The sequence below is a fragment of the Macaca mulatta genome, chromosome 9, assembly GCF_049350105.2.
Source record: "Macaca mulatta isolate MMU2019108-1 chromosome 9, T2T-MMU8v2.0, whole genome shotgun sequence".
NCBI classification, from domain to species: Eukaryota; Metazoa; Chordata; class Mammalia; order Primates; family Cercopithecidae; genus Macaca; species Macaca mulatta.
Window position 1 is genome coordinate 22512663 of NC_133414.1, and position 18132 is coordinate 22530794.

Sequence of the window (18132 nt, forward strand, 5' to 3'; positions counted from 1 at the left end):
GTCTTCTATGAAGCTACTTATTATAAAGGATACACTGTCAGGAAGAAACAAAATAATTCCAGAAGGAAAAGCTAAAATGCAAAAAAGGAGAGTGGCAAGCAAATAAAATGTAAATGTGCACACTGGCATGCACAGGCACACACACACACACACATTGTGTGGAATAATAACAATGTCTCCTATGTAGGATTTTTTTTTAAAGACAAAGCTAAAATACTAGACAATAAGTTGAGAGGGCGTATGAGAATTAAAGTATTCTAAGATCGTTCTATTCTTCATGAGAAAGGTTAGAATATTATTGAATTTTAGATTTTGTTTAAACACATGCAATAACATTTTAAGTATCACAAATAATGGAAATAAGATTACATAAATTCAAATCCTACGAAAGGTAAAATATCAAATTTTTTAGAAGAACCAAAAATCTAACTCAATATAATTTTTTTCAAAAAAAAGAATGAAAATAGAGAGAAAAAGCATAGAATAAACAGGACAAATAGAAATTTAACAGTTGGAAGAAACAATTTAATAATCATAAAAATGTAAATAGGCAATACTTGCCAGCTAAAAGATTGACATTGCCATATTTTTTAATTCCACTATAAAATAGCTACACTAATATGAGACAAAATGCCTTTTAAAATGAAAGTGTTGCTTTCCTGCTCCCAACATGGCAGCCTCAGCAAAGAAGAAGAATAAGAAGGGAAAAACTATCTCCCTAACAGACTTTCTGGCTGAGGATGGGGGGACTGGTGGAGGAAGCACCTTTGTTTTCAAACCTGTCAGCTGGGCTGATGAAACAGATGACCTGGAAGGAGGTGTTTCAACAACTGGCACAGTAATGATAACAATGTGTACAGGGCGCCTGCAATTGACCATTCAATCCTTCCCACTGCTCCACGGGCTGCTCGGGAACCCAATATCGACTGCAGCCTTCTTCCCAAATCGCCCCCCTACACTGCTTTTCTACAGAACCTACCCTATGATGTGACAGAAGAGTCAATTAAGGAATTCTTTAGAGGATTAAGTATCAGGGCAGTGCGTTTACCACGTGAACCCAGCAATCCAGAGAAGTTGAAAGGTTTTGGTGGTGTTGAATTTGAGGACCTGGATTCCCTGCTCAGTGCCCTGAGTCTCAGTGAAGAGTCTCTAGGTAACAGGAGAATTGGAGTGGACGTTGCTGATCAAGCACAGGATAAAGACAGGGACGATCATTCTTTTGGCCGTGATAGAAATCGGGATTCTGACAAAACAGATACAGACTGGAGGGCTCGTTCTGCCACAGACAGCTTTGATGACCACCCGCCTAGAAGGGGTGATGATAGCTTTGGAGACAAGTTTCGAGATCGTTATGATTCAGACCGGTATGGCAATGGGTATTGGGATGAGTATCCGGATGGCCCATGCCAGGATATGGATCGATATGGCGGTAGGGATCGCTATGATGACCGAGGCAGCAGAGACTATGCTAGAGGCTATGATTGCTAGATAGGCAGTGGCAGAGGGCATTTGGCAGTGGGTACCGCAGGGACGATGACTACAGAGGAAGCAGGGACCGCTATGAAGACCGATACAACAGACGGGATGATGGGTCGTGCAGCTCCAGAGATAATTACTCTAGGGATGATTATAGGTGTGATGATAGACGGTCCCCACCCAAAGACCCAAACTGAATCTAAAGCCTCATAATACTCCTAAGGGAGATGATTCTTCTGCTAGTACCTCACACTCCAGTCGAGCTGCTTCTGTCTTTGGAGGGGCAAAGCCCATTGATACAGCTGCTAGAGAAAGAGAAGTGGAAGAACAGCTACAGAAGGAACAAGAGAAGTTGCAGTGTCAGTTGAATGAGCCAAAACTAGAACGACGGCCTCGGGAGAGAGACACTCAAGCTGGCGAGGTGAAGAAACTCAGGAACCAGAACGGTCTAGGACAGGAAGTGAGTCATCGCAGACTGGGACCTCCGCCACACCCGGCAGTAGTCAGTCAGACCAGGATGCAGGAAGAAGAGAGAGTGAGAAATCTCTAGAAAATGAAACACTCAATAAGAAGAAAGATTGTCACTCTCCAACTTCTAAATCTCCCAAACCTGATCAGCCCCTAAAGGTAATGCCAGCCCCTCCACCAAAGGAGAATGCTTGGGTGAAGTGAGGTTCTAACCCTCCTGCCCCATCTCAGAGCTCAGACACAGAGCACCAATACCCTACAAATGGTGGGGGAAAAGTAACTCCAGCTCAACCGTCTGAGGAAAGACCAGCAAGGAAAGATGAAATAAAGTAGGTGGGATGAATGTCCCAAAAGACCACACTGGGAACTCTAGCTGTGGTCCAGGAGACCCAGGGAACAAAGACCACTGGAAGGAGTCAGATAGGAAAGATGGCAAAAAGGATCAAGACTCCAGATCTGCACCTGAGCCAAAGAAACCTGAGGAAAATCCAGCTTCCGAATTCAGTTCTGCAAGCAGGTACTCTGCTCTCTCCGTTGATGGTGAAGATGAAAACAAGGGAGAAGATTACACCGAATAAACCTTGACATCCTGTGCTTTCTCCTATTTTCTCTCCACCCTGGAACATTTGAGAGCAAATCAAATCTCTATGCAGACAAGACAAAGTAAAACTCATCATCTCCTGGAGACCTTTCTTGCCTTTAAAAAAAAAAAATGAAATTCTTTCGCATGCTTCTGCAGCCTTTAAAGTGTTGAAGTTAACTGGAGAATCACCAGCATAGCCAGAGAGAAAGAGACTACAGCTTTTTAGTGGAAAAGTTGTTGTGCGTGGTGTCACCATACAGTTGCCAGTGTGATTAGTGCCTAGGGGTCTCCATTTAGCAGAAATGGTAATGACAGTGATATAGCATCTGGAATCTGGTTGGGCAGTAGGGGAGGAAGGTATAAGGAAAAATGTGAGATTTCTACCTTTCCGTTTTCATCTATTGTGGCATATGTGATTTCTCTAACATTATCTGAATAAATTTTCCACTCTTGGAAAGGTAGATTTAGCCTCAAGCTGTTTTAATCTTCAGGAGGCTGCCAGCCCCTCCTCTTATTTAATTCTGAGTTTTGGGGGCCAGCCTAGGGGGAATTCCTTCATTTTCTTTTTACCCCCCAGGGGGGTAGTTGGGAGTGAGTCTACAAGCCATAAAGAATAGGACTGCATTGGACTAAAATAAATGGGAAAATCATGGTTTGAAAAGAAGCTTTGGGGAGCTGATGAGTCATTTTGCACCAGGCAATAGGGGAAAATTGTGACCTCCAGCAAACACATGAATGGTTATTTCCCGGAGCCGGAAAGCACTTGGGGGTCGTGGTAACTCCCAATGTTTTGTGTGTCCTGGTTTTACCCTTTCTAAACACTGTCTTTTTTGAAAGTTCAAGTATATCCACATTCTGTTGAAACCTTGAAACTTTAAAAATTTAGACTCTTGTTGTCATCTTAAGTTCTTCATGCTACTCTTAAGCTCCCAAAAAGCAGTCTCTAGGTCACATAGATGACCTCCTGGGCATTTTCTCTCTCAGCCATGGAGAGCTGTGAAAGGAAGAATCGCTGCTTTTCTCAAGCAAATCAGTTTCTTGATGTCTTTTGGTTCTCACTCCTTGCCTGCTCCTGATGCTTTGACCCCTTTTGTAGATCAGAGTGCTCTAGAATAATGGATGGTCTTGGTGGTGAATAAAGGTAGATAAATAGGGACTGGGACAGTTAAATTGGGAGCCTTTCTTACAACCTTGGTGTGTTTTTCCCCCCAAGTTTCCTTCTCCACTGAAATGCCACACCAATGCTTGTTGGATTTATGAGGTGGCCAGACCAATGTGTTGTTTTTTTATTTTTATTTTTATTTTAAGCTTCCCTTGAGAGAATAAATGGTAATGAAGAGAACTATTTAAAAAGGTCCTGGTTTCTCTTGCAACACAGTAGCTAAACTTGCCTGCTTTTATATGCATTTTTGTAGGGATCTGCCTCATAGACAGTATTAGCAGAGAAATGACACCTCGATCTTGGTCTTGATTTGCAAGCCCTTCTCCCACCAATCCTAGATCAGGCCCTGTTCAGCCATGTAGGGGTGTTGGTTTATGCGTGCTGCAGCAGTGGGCATAATGAACATAATTTAGCCACGGACAAAGGTGTGTACCAAGTAAATTTAAATAATTGGTGTGGATTGGCTAGTAGTTAAGTGGGCTTTTAAAGAAATACTGAACATTGAAAGGGTTTTTTTTTTAAAGAAAAAAAATTGATTGTAGATAATGAAAAGCTAGGGTTTGCCTCTTCATGTCTACTCTCCTTCCAAATGGTTGTATCCAAAACTGTTTTTCCCTCTGCCCTACCTTGCCCCCCTGTTAAAATGGAAACGGGGATTGATTAATGTCCCACTCATGAATACATGTAAAATTTGTACAAAAATATCTCCTATGAAAATGATTTATAATCTGTAGACTTATTACCTGGGAGATGTCTTGAGATATAAAATCCCATCCTTTGGGTTGTGGGTTTTTTGTTTTCTCCAAATAAATCTGATCTTTACAGTTCAAAAAAAATCAAAAAATAAAAACAAAAATAAAATAAAAGTGTTAAAAATAGAGACACTATGTAGTGATTAAGGTTCAATGGTTCAATTCACCAAAAAAGTATTATTCTAAGTGTAAATGTACCTAATATTAGCCTCAAAAAAATTTTTAAATATGTACATATACATATAAATACATAGAATGCAAAATTGGTAAGATGGGAAAATTGGCGTTCCACCAACATAATGAGAAATTTCAACACCCTCTCCCAATTTTTGCTGGGTGATGCAACAAAATACAAACAGAGTAAAGATATCCAATATGCGAAATATGGAATTTGTGACAATGATGTTAGTCATGTCTCCATGCAGGGGTGGTATTCAAACCACTTAACACCTGTACATCATGGCACTCACCAATCAAAAATGGCATCTGAAAGATCAGAGCAGGCCTGGCTACAAATTACCATTAGGACACAGCGGTGTGCACTGATGACCATCACCCTGCCTCCAACAGATCCCATGTGGGAAAAAAGCATGATGCCCACGTGCACCATATGGAATGAGAACAGAGTAGTAGAAAGAAAGAACGATTCTCTCTGTTGTGACACTGGCTCTCTTCATGGACATCTGTCCCATCTGAGTTAGCTTCACTGAGGATGTCTGCATTTAAGCCCAGAAGTAGTGAGAAAAGGAAACAGCATGTCAGTAGGGTGGAGGCAGAGAGACAGAAGTAGAGAGAGAGAGAGGATGATGATAAACCCTACGGGGGTCAGCCATCACCTGCTCACCATGAGAAAGCTGCCACCACAACTACCCCAGGAAGAGAAAGCCCGGAGCTGCAGAAGCCCAAGGAGCCCCACGCTCAAACAAAGAGGTTTCCCCAGCAGAGGGAACAACAGGAACAAACAGCCAGAGGACCACAGGATAGAAACCAGGCATAGCGATGAAGATTGGATGGACCAAGACCGCGCCTACTCCTGCTGGGATGGGAGGCCCAGGGGAGCAGCGAGATGCAGCAGCTTCAGGCAGAAATATAAACTGGTGAATTTACATCTATGTGGCGCTGTGTTCTCCCCAAAACAAAAATGTTAACAGATTTGTTTAAGGAAGACCTCCTCCAATGCCTAGAAAATCTGAACTGAAGCCAGCTCCAAGCTGCCGCAGCAAGAACAGAACGGAGTTGGGCACTGGCTTTTCCAGATGCCTCTGCTACCTGGGCAGTTTCTCTCCTACAATGTTCTTTCTTTCCTACTGGAAGCCCAACTTGCAGAAGGCCTGAACCCCCAAAAGCCAAGCCCTGGGCCTCCTTCACTCACTTCTTCCAGGACAGAGTACACACACACTCACTTCACTAGTCTTCATATTTTATTCCCTATAAGAAGATTTTAAAACTCACATTCATTGCACATAAAAGATTCTGTCTGTTTCAGAACTGTAAAGCAAAACAGCCTATTATATGAGATAACAAGAAAAACGAAACCTTTTTTCCCTTGAATAAAAAAGAATTTTTTAAAAACTCAAATGAATAAAATGTCCTAGGAAATGGTATAAGCTATTAATAATTTACAAAAATAATCCGAATTGGGTTATTATTTCAGGTGTGTAACATTGTATAAATGAAGAAATTATCCCATTAAATGTTTTAAGTCTCATGATAACATAAATGCAACAATTCTACATATTTCCACAGATTTCCCATTTAAGCAGTACCAGAACAATCACCGTTTAATAGGTAGAGACATTTTAAGATAATATCTTTTTTACATATTGGGGTCAATCTGGGCATTTTCTACCTAATCGAGCCACTTAAGTAAAAATTTGGTAGTGTACCATTAACACTATTCAACATCAGCCAAAGGCATAATTATAATGACTATAAGCCTGACATTCTTCCAGGATTTTGGGGTCTAACATGCTTCTTGAGCCTATCTTCCTGTAGCATTGATGCGATGTCTATTCATGAATTTCCTTCCACAGCCATCATCTTGTTCTTAATTCTACCACTAATCTTCTTCCGTGTAGCAGCACCTCCATAAACAACTCACATATAATGCCTCTGGTTGCAAAACATCAATTTTATAATTTTTTTAAAAGACAGTGAATTAGAGCACGTAAATGGGGAATGCCCTTCAGAAAGCTGACTTACGAGAGCTGCTGATAGATAACATAAAAGCGAAAAATGGATTATGATAATGTAGGCCTCTCATACGTGAAATACAAGCCCCAGCTGAAAGGAGTTACAGAATCCAAACCCCTGGCTCTCTAAAGGGCAGTCAATAACCTGTCTAACAATTTACCAAATTCTCTTTCTGACTCGAAGGGTCAAACAACTTGCCACCTATTGATCTACTTCCTCAGCAGGACTCAATTGTAACTTCTCTCATGTATTTATAAAAGAAGGCATTATCAAAGGGATTACACGGTAAACCTGACCTACCCCACTATGAAATGCTTATCGGCTATTGGAACATGTCACCTAGATTTTGAATTATGCTGTAAAAGGCAAGAAATTAATACACACACACACACACACACACACACACACACACACCCCTACATGCTGTTTAAGAAAAATATGAGCTGGTGGAAGAGAATCTATTCCCTGTGCTGTTGCTGATATTGATCACGGGAATACACAAACAAGGAAATGTGTGACATCGAGCAGCCCTGTGATTTGTGCCCAGGAACACCAACCAGCACTGCTGATTACAAACAAGAGGAACACATGCAGATTTGGGACCTGAGTATCTAAGACATGACTATAGTCTGAAAAATATCAAAACAAAGTTTATAAGAAAACAGAACATTAGAAGCACAAGAAGGATCACGTTCGATTCCTTTGTTAAAGATAATAAATAAGTATCATACCTATAGCAAATACGCAATATGAACAAAAATAATTATTTAAAGGCTAAAGATGGGGGAAAACCATAAAATAATTACATTTTTAAGAAAAGACCATGTGTAGATGGACCTAAGTATAAATGTTTAGTTCCCACTTATAAGAATATATCACAAATATTAAAACTTAAATCTCTATCACTCTCAAAACTCATCCATGTAGAACACAGAGCTCTTATTGAAAATTGTCCTGTCTCTACTAAAAATACAAAAATTAGCCGGGCATGGCGGTGCACGCCTATAGTCCAGCTACTCAGGAGGCTGAGGCAGGATAATTGCTTGAACCAGGGAGGCAGAGGTTGCAGTGAGCTGAGATTGCGCCACTGCACTCCAGCCTGGCAGCAGAGCGAGACTTCGTCCTAAAAAAAAAAAAAAAAAAAGAAAGAAAAGAAAAGAAAATTGTATGATAGAATATCAATATCTCGCTTGGCTCTTATATGAAACTACATCTTCAAATAAAAAATAAAATATTTATTTTAAAAAGACCAGGCTGGGCACAGTGGCTCACGGTAGTACTCCCAGCATTTTGGGAGGCCAAGGCGGGTGGATTGATTGAGTCAGGGACTTTGAGGCCAACCTGAGCAACATGGTGAAACCTTATCTCTACAAAAAAACACAAAAATTAGCTGAGTGTGATGGCACCTACCTGTAGTCTCAGCTACTAGGGGAGCTGAGGTGGAAGGATCGCTTGAGCCTGGGAGGTTGAGGCTGCAGTAAGCTGTGATTATGCCACTGCACTCCAACCTAGGCAACAGAGCAACACCCTGTCTCAAAAAAAAAAAAAAAAAAAAACCCCTAAACAAAACTAGAATATCATATTACATTCAGCTGGGCATTTTCCATTAAAATATTATGGTCTTATAGATAAATGTATGGCCTAAAATAATAAATAAGCTAAATAAATTGTGGAAAACTAATAATTAACAATAAAAATAACAAGAACAACCACTACCACTGGCAGAATGGTCTATGCCTAGCTTATGTGCTACCTCCTGTAATCAGGGCAGACATTACTAATCACACCACTCTCAGCAGAGTCCAGAAAAGATCCAACATTCTCAGCACAGAAATGCAGGCACCTGTTGTCAGACATCCTGGAGCACAGGATAAGTCTCCTTGCAATCCATAGACTCTACTTATTCGACAATTTGCAGATCAGTTATTTCCTAACTTGTATGGCTACGAAAGCAATTTCAACAGACTAACATCTAGGTAACCATTGGTCTCCACTATGGAATTAAAGAACTATCCTTGGTGAGAGGAGGAAACTGTCTAACGCACTTCAATTTATTAAGTTCCAAATTTTATATATTAAATTCGCTTAAGGATGGCTTTTCAGGATAGACAGACTGAGGGAGGGAAAAATTATACCAATATTAGCATCTTTTTTTTAATTTTTATTTTAAGTTCCAGGATAGATGTGCAGGTTTGTTACACAGATAAACATCTGCCACGGTGGTTTGCTGCACCTGTCAACCCATCGCCTAGGTATTAAGCCCAGCATGTGCTAGCTATTTATTCTTTCTTATTTATTTATTTACTTTTGAGACAGAGTCTCACTCCATTGCCCAGGCTGGAGTCTAGCTCTGTTGCCCAGGCTGGAATGCAGTGGTGCAATCTCAACTCGCTGTAACCTCCCCCTGCCAGGCCCAAGTGATTCTCATGCCTCAGTCTCCTGAGTAGCTGTATTATAGGCACCTGCCACCATGCCTGGGTAATTTTTGTATTTTTAGTAGAAACTGAGTTTCACCATGTTGGCCAGGCTGTTTTCGAACTCCTGGCCTCAAGTGATCTGCCTGCTTTGGCCTCCCAAAGTGCTGGGATTACAGGCATAAGCCACCATGCCCAGAACCCAAGCTATTTATTCTGATGCTCTCCTTTCCCCTACCTCCCAAAATTAGTATATTTTACAACAGTATGTGTTAAAGAAAATGAACTAAGCATTGTGTACAACATTGTCAACTACTGTGTCCTCGACTATTCTCCTCACCTCTTCCAAGTAACTCAATAAGCAAATCACATTCTCTTCCTAGGTACTTCAAGGCAGAATCTAACCACAAAATATATCAGCTCTTCTTTAAATACACTTATTCCTGGTCATCGATTATATAATTAAACTAAAACTCAATAGGTCATTCTACTTCTGCTGTATTCAATGCCTTGGATCAGGAGAAAGATGTCCAGCTTTAAACCTCTTCCATCAAAGGTTAATGGCATAGGAAGAAAAGAAGAATTTTGTAGATGGTCTGAACTAGACACCATATTTTAAAATAAATATCCTTATTACCTTCAAAATCATACACATTTTCTTCTAACTCAAATGGCAAACCTCCCACCCAAAGCCCAACTGAAATATTTTTTAATGTACATATATACATATATAACATGTACATACATACAAAGAGAGGGAGAAAGAGAGTTGTTTAAAAGAATAAAAGGGCTGGGCACAGTGGCTCAGGCCTGTAATCCCAGCACTTTGGGAGGCTGAGGCGAGCAGATCACTTGACGTCAAGAGCTCAAGACAAGCCTGGCCAACGTGGTGAAATCCCATCTCTACCACAAATACAAAAATCAGCTGGGCATGGTGGCGCACACCTGTAATCCCAGCTACTCAGAACGCTGAGGCAGGAGAATCACTTGAACCCAGGAGGCAGCAGGTGCAGTGAGCCAAGATCACATCACTGCACTCCAGCCTGGGGGACACAGCTGGAGTCTCAAAAGAAAAAAGAAAAAGAATAAAAGGACAGGCACAGTGGCTCATGCCTAAAATCACAGCACTTTGGGAGGCCGAGGCAGGAGGATTGCTTGAGCCCAGAGACCAGCCTGGGCAACACAGCAAGACCTCTTTTCTACAAAAAATTCTCAAATTAGGCAGGTGTGGCGGTGTACACCTGTGGTCCCAGCTACTCGGGAGGCTGAGGTGGGAGGATCATTCGATCCTGGGAGGTCGAGCCTGCAGTGAGCCATAACTGCACCACTGCACTCCGGCCTGGGCATCACAGCAAGGCTCTGTCTCAAATTTAAAACTTTAAAAAATAAAGAATATAACCATTGACTGTAGAAAGAAGAAAGACCCCTTAGGTGATAGTCAATGAATAGGAGCAGATTGATAGAAAAACAAAACAGCCAATAATATCAGACAGATAGGGGCTCTGGAAATGTCACCAGGCCCACAATGGCCAGGCTATTCAAAAAGTGCATTCAGATCAGCTGGCTACTCAGGTCCTTTGCACCCTCCTTTTACTCCATATAAGCAAAGCATGTTCCTCCAGCAGAAGAGGCATCTACCCCAGGTACAGACCCAAGCTTGTCTCTGAAGAGAGTGAGCCATCCACCTGAGCATGGACATACCCTGTCTTGGGGCCAGAGATGAGGAAGATAGGCCGGAGGTGACTTGTGGATCCCCACATCAGACAGCAGATAGGGGAAGTAGCACTACTCAAGGGTAGAATATTCTAAAGTTCTTGACCCCTGAGTACAGCCCTCCTTGCTTTTGTTTGTTTTGTTTTGTTTATTCCAAGAAACTTGAGAGGTTCTCCACCCTAGCTGTTCCCACCTGTGCACTTTACAGAAGCTGGTCTGTTGACACCCCTGGCCACACACAGCACTTGTAGAAGCCCACAGTCAGCATTCCCAGTCAAGACTAAGACCTGCTCAGGAATCAGGCCTTCCCCATTGCAATGGAAACCCGTTCTGGCTACCTGTGCTATTCAGCCTCCTCTTTGCTCCTAAAAAATAAACAAACCGCCAGCAACCATCCAGTCATTTAAGAAAACCCAACCAGCAAGAAAGAAAAGAATGAAGATGAAAATGAGGGTGGGGGTGGAGGAGGTGGGGAGAGGGAGAGAGCGAGCACAAGAGAACATGGCTAGCCCTGGAAGAAACAGATAATTCATGCATGAGAACCCTGAAAACCATTCAAGAGGATGTGACATCACACAATTCTGAATATTACAACCCAATCAAGTTAGATCAATAAAGTAAGAACAAATTGCAAAGAATAAAATGGGAAACAGAAATACCAAGGAGCCACTGAAAAATTTAAAAAATAAAATATACTTGTCGAAATTAGTGGTTCATGTGGGCCAGGGGTGACAGTCAGGGCAGGTTCACCACAAAGGGGGCCACAGGAAAGAATTTTTGGGAGTGATGAAATGTTCCATACCTTGATTGTGGCAGTGGTTAATCAACCATATGGGTTTGTCAAAACTCATCGAATCATATTCTAAAAAGAATAAATTTTACTCTACATAAAATTTAAAAAGTGAATTTTAAAAAAATATGCGATTGTTGAAATCAAATAGCCAATAGAGAGAGAGAATAATGGAATGAACAATCAAACTAGTGATCTTCAAGATAAATTGGAGATCAAAAAACACTCCCCTAATGAAGAGCAGAAAGATAAATAGACAAACTGAGAGGAAAGCTAAGGAAACTGTAGACAACTTCATTTAATACAAGGTTCAGAAACAAGAAAGGGAATAAGAACCACTTGCATCTTCACCTCTGAAGAACAAACTAAGTGCCCAGCAGAACGAGCAAAAATAACTTCATCAGACATACCCTAGGGAGATTTCAGAATCGAAAGTAGAATCTTAGAAACCTTCTAGAGAGAGAGAGAGAAAAGTTTGCCTATAAAGTTATGATATCACATCTTCTTATCAGCAAAACTATGCCTTTGAGGTTTTGAGGGCAAAATTACTAACTATGAGGGGAAAAGCATGACATTTTCAATCAAGTAGCAACTCAAGGTTATAACCCATGCACTCCCCCTATATACATTTTTTATTTTACTTTAAGTTCTGGGATAGATGTGCAGAACATGCAGGTTTGTTACATAGGTATACATGTGCCATGGTGGTTTGCTGCACCCATCAACCTATTATCTAGGTTTTAAGTCCCACATTCATTAGGTATTTATCCTAAGGCTCTCCCTCCCCTTTACCTCCACCCCCCAACAGGCAGGTATCCATGTGTCCATGTGTTCTCGCATTCTCATTGTTCAACTCCCGCTTATGAGTGAGAACATGCAGTGTTTGGTTTTCTTTTCCTGTGTTAGTTTGCTGAGAATGATGGCTTCCAGCTTCATCCATGACCCTGCAAAGGACATGAACTCATTCTTTTTTATGTCTGCATAGTATTCCATGATGTATATGTGCCACATTTTCTTTATCCAGTCTCTCGTTGATGGGCATTTGGGTTGGTTCCAAGTCTTTGCTATTGTAAATGGTGCTGCACTAAACATACGTGTGCATGTGTCTTTATAGTAGAATGATTTATAATTCTTTAGGTATATAACCAGTAATGGGATTGCTGGGTCAAATGGTATTTCTGGTTCTAGATCCTTGAGGAATCACCACAATGCCTTCCACAATGGTTGAGCTAATTTACACTCCCACCGACAGTGTAAAACGTTCCTATTTCTCCACATTCTCGCCAGCATCTGTTGTTTCTAGACTTTTCAATGATCACCATTCTAACTGGCGTGAGATGGTATCTCATCGTAGTTTTGATTTGCATTTCTCTAATGACCAGCGATGATGAGCTTTGCTTCATATGTTTGTTGGCCTCACAAATGTCTCCTTTAAGAAGTGTCTGTTCGTATCCTTTGCCCACTTTTTGATGGGGTTGGTTTTTTCTTGTAAATTTGTTTAAGTCCCTTGTAGATTCTGGATATTAGACCTTGGTCAGATGGGTAACTTGCATAAATTTTCTCCCATTCTGTAGGTTGCCTGTTCATTCTGATGATAGTTTCCTTGGCTGAGCAGAAGCTCTTTAGTTTGATTAGATCTCATTTGTCAATTTTGGCTTTTGTCGCCATTGCTTTCGGTGTTTTAGTCATGAAGTCTTTGCCCATGCCTATGATGCCCGGAATGGTATTGCCTAGGTTTTCTTCTAGGGTTTTTATGGTTTTGGGTTTTACATTTAAGTCTTTAATCCATCCTGAGTTAATTTTTGTATAAGGTGTAAGGGAGAGGTCCAGTTTCTGTTTCTGCATAGAGCTAGCCAGTTTTCCCAGCACCATTTATTAAATAGGGAATCCTTTCCCCTTTGTTTGTTTTTGTCGGGTTTGTCGAAGATCAGATGGTTATAGCTGTAAAAATTGATATAAGACATTTCCTATGACGACAAGAAAATTCAAGAGAGAACTAAATTATATAAAAAATTCAGTGACCACTGAACATGACTTAAAATGGTGTTTCTAAAACTTTGATTAGAGCCCACAGTAAGAGATGCATCTCACCTCACAGCTCAGTACACGCACAGATGCATATGAAAATGCAAGCTTTGGAATAATACCCAGACTAATTTTGTGTGATGCCCTTTAACTTTTTCTATTTTATTCTAGTATATTCCTTTTTTCTTAATGTTGGTCTTCACACAAATCAATGTCCTGACCCAGTAAATGGAACCAATCCACAGTTTGAAAAATATAGACCTCACAGAAGCAAGCAGGAAAACAACTAACCATAAAGAATGGGAGGATGCAGTAGACCATGTCATGTGGGATGATCCTTTTGACTGGCAGAGGTTTAACAGCATAGGATTATGCAGCCAGATAATATTTTTGAAATATCAACTGTTAGTCTGTTTGTGTTGCTATAAGAATACCTGAAACTGGGTAATCTCTAAAGAAAGAGGGTTCGGCTGGGTGTGGTGGCCCACACCTGCAATCTCAGTACTTTGGGAGGCCAAGGCAGGTGGATCACAAGGTCAGAAGATTGAGACCATCCTGGCCAACATGGTGAAACCCCGTCTCTACCAAAAATACAAAAATTAGCTGGGCATGGTGGCACATGCCTGTAATCCCAGCTACTTGGGAGGCCAAGGCAGGATAATCACTTGAAACTGGGAGGCAGAGGTTGCAGTGAGCCAAGACAGCACCACTGCCCACCAGCCTGATGACACAGTAACACTCTATCCAAGAAGCAAGCAAGCAAGCAAGCAAGCGGGAGGGAGGGAGGGAGGGAGGGAGGGAAGGAAGGAAGGAAGGAAGGAAGGAAGGAAGGAAGGAAGGAAGGAAGGAAGGAAGGAAGGAAGGAAGGAAGGAAGGGTAGGTTTATTTGGCTCACGGTTCTGCAAACTGCACAGGGGGCATGGCACCAGCATCTGTTTCCAGTGAGGCCTCAGTAAGCTTCCAGTCATGGCAGAAGGTGAAGGGGGAGCAGGTGTGTCACATGGTAAGAGAAGGAGCAATAGAGGAGAGAAGGAGGTGCCAGGCTCCTTTAAACAACCAGTTCTCATATGAACTAACAGCGAGAACTCACTCATTACCATGGGGAGGACACTATGCCACTCATGAGGGATCTGCCCCCATGACCCAAATACCTCCCACCAGACCCCACTACCAACCTTAGAAATCACATTTCTTTTTTTTTTCTTTATGGTTTGGATTTGTGTCCCCACCCAAATCTCATGTCAAATTGTAATCCCCAGTGTTGGAGGACGGGCCTGTTTAGAGGTAACTCGATCATGGGGGATTTCTCCCTTGCTGTTCTCGTGAGAGTGAGTGAGTTCTCATGAGACCTGGTTGTTTCCAAGTGTGTAGCACCTTCCCCTTAGCCCTATTCCTCCTGCTCCAGCTATGTAACACATGCCTGCCTCCTCTTCACTTTCCACTGTGATTGTCAGTTTCCTGAAGCCTCCCCAGCCATGCTACCCATACAGCATGTGGAACCATGAGCCAATTAAGTCCCTTTCCTTTATTAATTACCCAGTCTCAGGTAGTTCCTTATAGCAATGCAATGAACTAATACACTTTCCAACTTTTATTTTAGGTTCAAAGGCTCATGTGCAGATTTGTTACATGGGTAAACTGCATGTCATGGGGGTTTGGTATACAGATAATTTTGTTACCCAGGTAATCAGCATAATGCTTGATAGTTAGTTTTTCAATCCTCCCTCTCCTCCCACCCTCCACCCTCAAGTAGGCCCTGAAGTCTGTTGTTCCCTTCCTTGTGTCCATGTGTATTCAATTAGCTCCCACTTATAAAGAAGAACATGTGGTATTTCGTTTTCTGTTCCAGCTTCATCCTAGAGCGACAGATGTAAAGCCACTGCAGCTTCAATACTGCGATAGCACTGTCAAGACTGAGCAAAGACAATGTCATCATCACCACTAACAACCACGGGAAGATGCAGACGACATGGAAAAAACCAAGAAGAAAAAGGAGAGTTTTAACCTGAGAGAGAAATTGCTTTTACTGAAAACAAGCAATAACAGAAAGAAGGTTATACTAACCTTCAGCCCATTCTTAAATGCATTTGAGATTTAAAATCACTAGAAGGATAGTTAGATACATAGCCATAAGGCATTCCCTCTACTCTTTTTTTTTTTTTTTTTTTTTTTTTAGTGAAAGCAAGTTTATTAAGAAAATAAAGGAATAAAAAATAGCTACTGCATAGGCAGAGCAGCAGCGTGGGCTGCTCGACTGAGTATACTTATAGTTACTTCTTGATTATATGCTAAACAAGAGGTAGATTATGTATCAGTTTTCCAGGGAAGGGGTGGGCAATTTCCAGAATTCAGGGTTCCTCCCCACTAGAGACCATATAGAGTAACTTCCTGACGTTGCCATGGCATTTGTAAACTGTAATGGTGCTGGTAGGAGTGCCTTTTAGCATTCTAATGCAATGTAATTAGCATATAATGAGCAGTGAGGATGACCAGAGGTCACTTTCATTGCCATCTTGGTTTTGGTGGGTTTTGTCTGGCTTCTTTATTGTGTCCTGCTTTATCAGTGGGGTCTTTGTGACCTTTATCTTGTGCCGACCTCCTATCTCATCATGTGCCTAAGAATGCCTAACTTCCAAAGCTCTAATGCTAAAAATAACTTACATTTACTGAGCACTTAGGACGGTGCTGGCTACTCCTCCAAGGACTCTGTATTCAATATCTCATTTAACCCTCCCAACAATCTTATGAGGTACATACTCTCATTTTCCTCACTTTGGGACTGAGGAACGTGTGTCTTGGAGATTACACAGCCAGTGAGCGTTGGATCCAAACATCGAACACAGGCCCATCTAAAAGGAATGGGCTAGAGTTGGCTCACACTGGCTCATGGGAGCTGACTGTGCACTTTTTGAAAATTTATGAGTAAGTTGCTAAATACAGCCATTATTAAAAATTAAGTTGTATCAACTTACAGTTAAATCAATGGTAATATAAGCAAAGGTAATAAATGTTCACATCTCTTCACTTCCTAATTATGTTACTACGTGGTATTATCGTCTCTGCTCTTAGTCACATCTCTTGTATCCATAAGGGAAAACGCCATCAGGATGTGCCTTTGGGCCATTCTTTCCAACTTCAGATCATGTAATGCCAGCTTGATGGCTTGTAATTTACCATGGTGGGAGTATTTTTCACCACAGAACATGGCAAACACTGCATATCAGTCCTTTTTGTTCTCCAAGAGAGCCGGTTTTTAACCGCTGACCAGCAAACCTCTGGATTCTTCCTGCAGACCACAAGCTCTTAATGCAACAATTTTCTCTTTCACCTGATAAGAATTATACATTCATTTTTATTAACAAAAACAAATAGCTTTCAGAGAGCCTTTGCTTTCACTTAAAGAATTAAACCACATGAAAAGTAAAAGTAGTTAACTCCATTGAACCATTTAATTAAGTCCTCCGAGGAAGACTTTTCCTTTCTTGTTCAAAAATAACATTGCCCAAGAAATCAAGGAGAGAAGGTAGAAAAGTCTGCTGTGTACGCAAACAATAAAGGACAATGCTTACACCAATATCTCCCTGTAACCTACTTATACAGCTCTTCCAAAGTCTTAAATCTGACAGAAGTAGGCCTTTTTCTCTCATATAGCACATTTTGTATCTTAAAAAGGGTCTCAGACGATATCCCAGCAACAGCCTTTCCTCATTACACACTATCTCATAGTACAATGCTTCACATCCAACAGATGGTGGAGCCATTTTTGATACTTTTCTTTTTTCAATAAAATGGAGCAACACCAACCAGTTGTCATCCTACAAAAAGACAGCCCTCAACATTGACGAATTTAGAAGCAGCCTTGTCAGAATTTTGAAAGCCTGCAATCTTACAAAAATCCAAGATCTTCAAGTATGCTTTCTATGCACAATAAACAAGATAATTAGCTCCTTTCCTTGAATACTTAACTTTCTCATTTAAGAGGGACAACTGTAAGGTATCATTCTTCAAATTTTAATTTTCTCCTTAACTAAATAACACACATGTGACTCAATTTTCTGTATACAGACACACATACATGATTAAAGGAATTCTCTTTTTAACTTACTTATAAACTAGATTTCCTTTGTACTCAAGAAGAACTATAGATGGGAATATTTTAATATCATCACCTTTCCTAGTGAGAGAGTTGCACATGTTGTAACTGTTACTCCCAGCAACAGATCTGCCAAACCAAACAACCCTGAGGTCTCTCAAATATTCATTCTTTCAACAAATAATTATTATGTATCAAATAATAATAGTGTTATGTTTATTCAACATAGATGCATCAGACTATGTAACCATGTGTAACTTTATGTATTTGTTTTTATTATCTATTGCAAAATTTTAAAAGTTGCCAATTCAGGATGAGAAGAGAGAATTACAAAATGGGTGGAGAGATCCTAGTCTACAAATCTAAATAGATCCACAATGTGCATACAGCCACCTGAAGTTCCTTTCTACACATTTGTCTGAAAACAGAGTAGGATATTTCTTTCACAGAAAGCTGATGGATA

At 40.9% G+C, this 18132-nt stretch overlaps 1 protein-coding gene and 1 pseudogene across 3 annotated transcripts in view; one reads left to right on the forward strand and one right to left on the reverse strand.

Annotated features, from left to right (window-relative positions):
- The window catches only part of NEBL (nebulette), a 377968-nt gene that overhangs the window by 236491 nt on the left and 123345 nt on the right, over positions 1–18132 (reverse strand). The window lies entirely within an intron of this gene.
- LOC702879 (eukaryotic translation initiation factor 4B pseudogene) lies at positions 671–2522 on the forward strand (annotated as a pseudogene).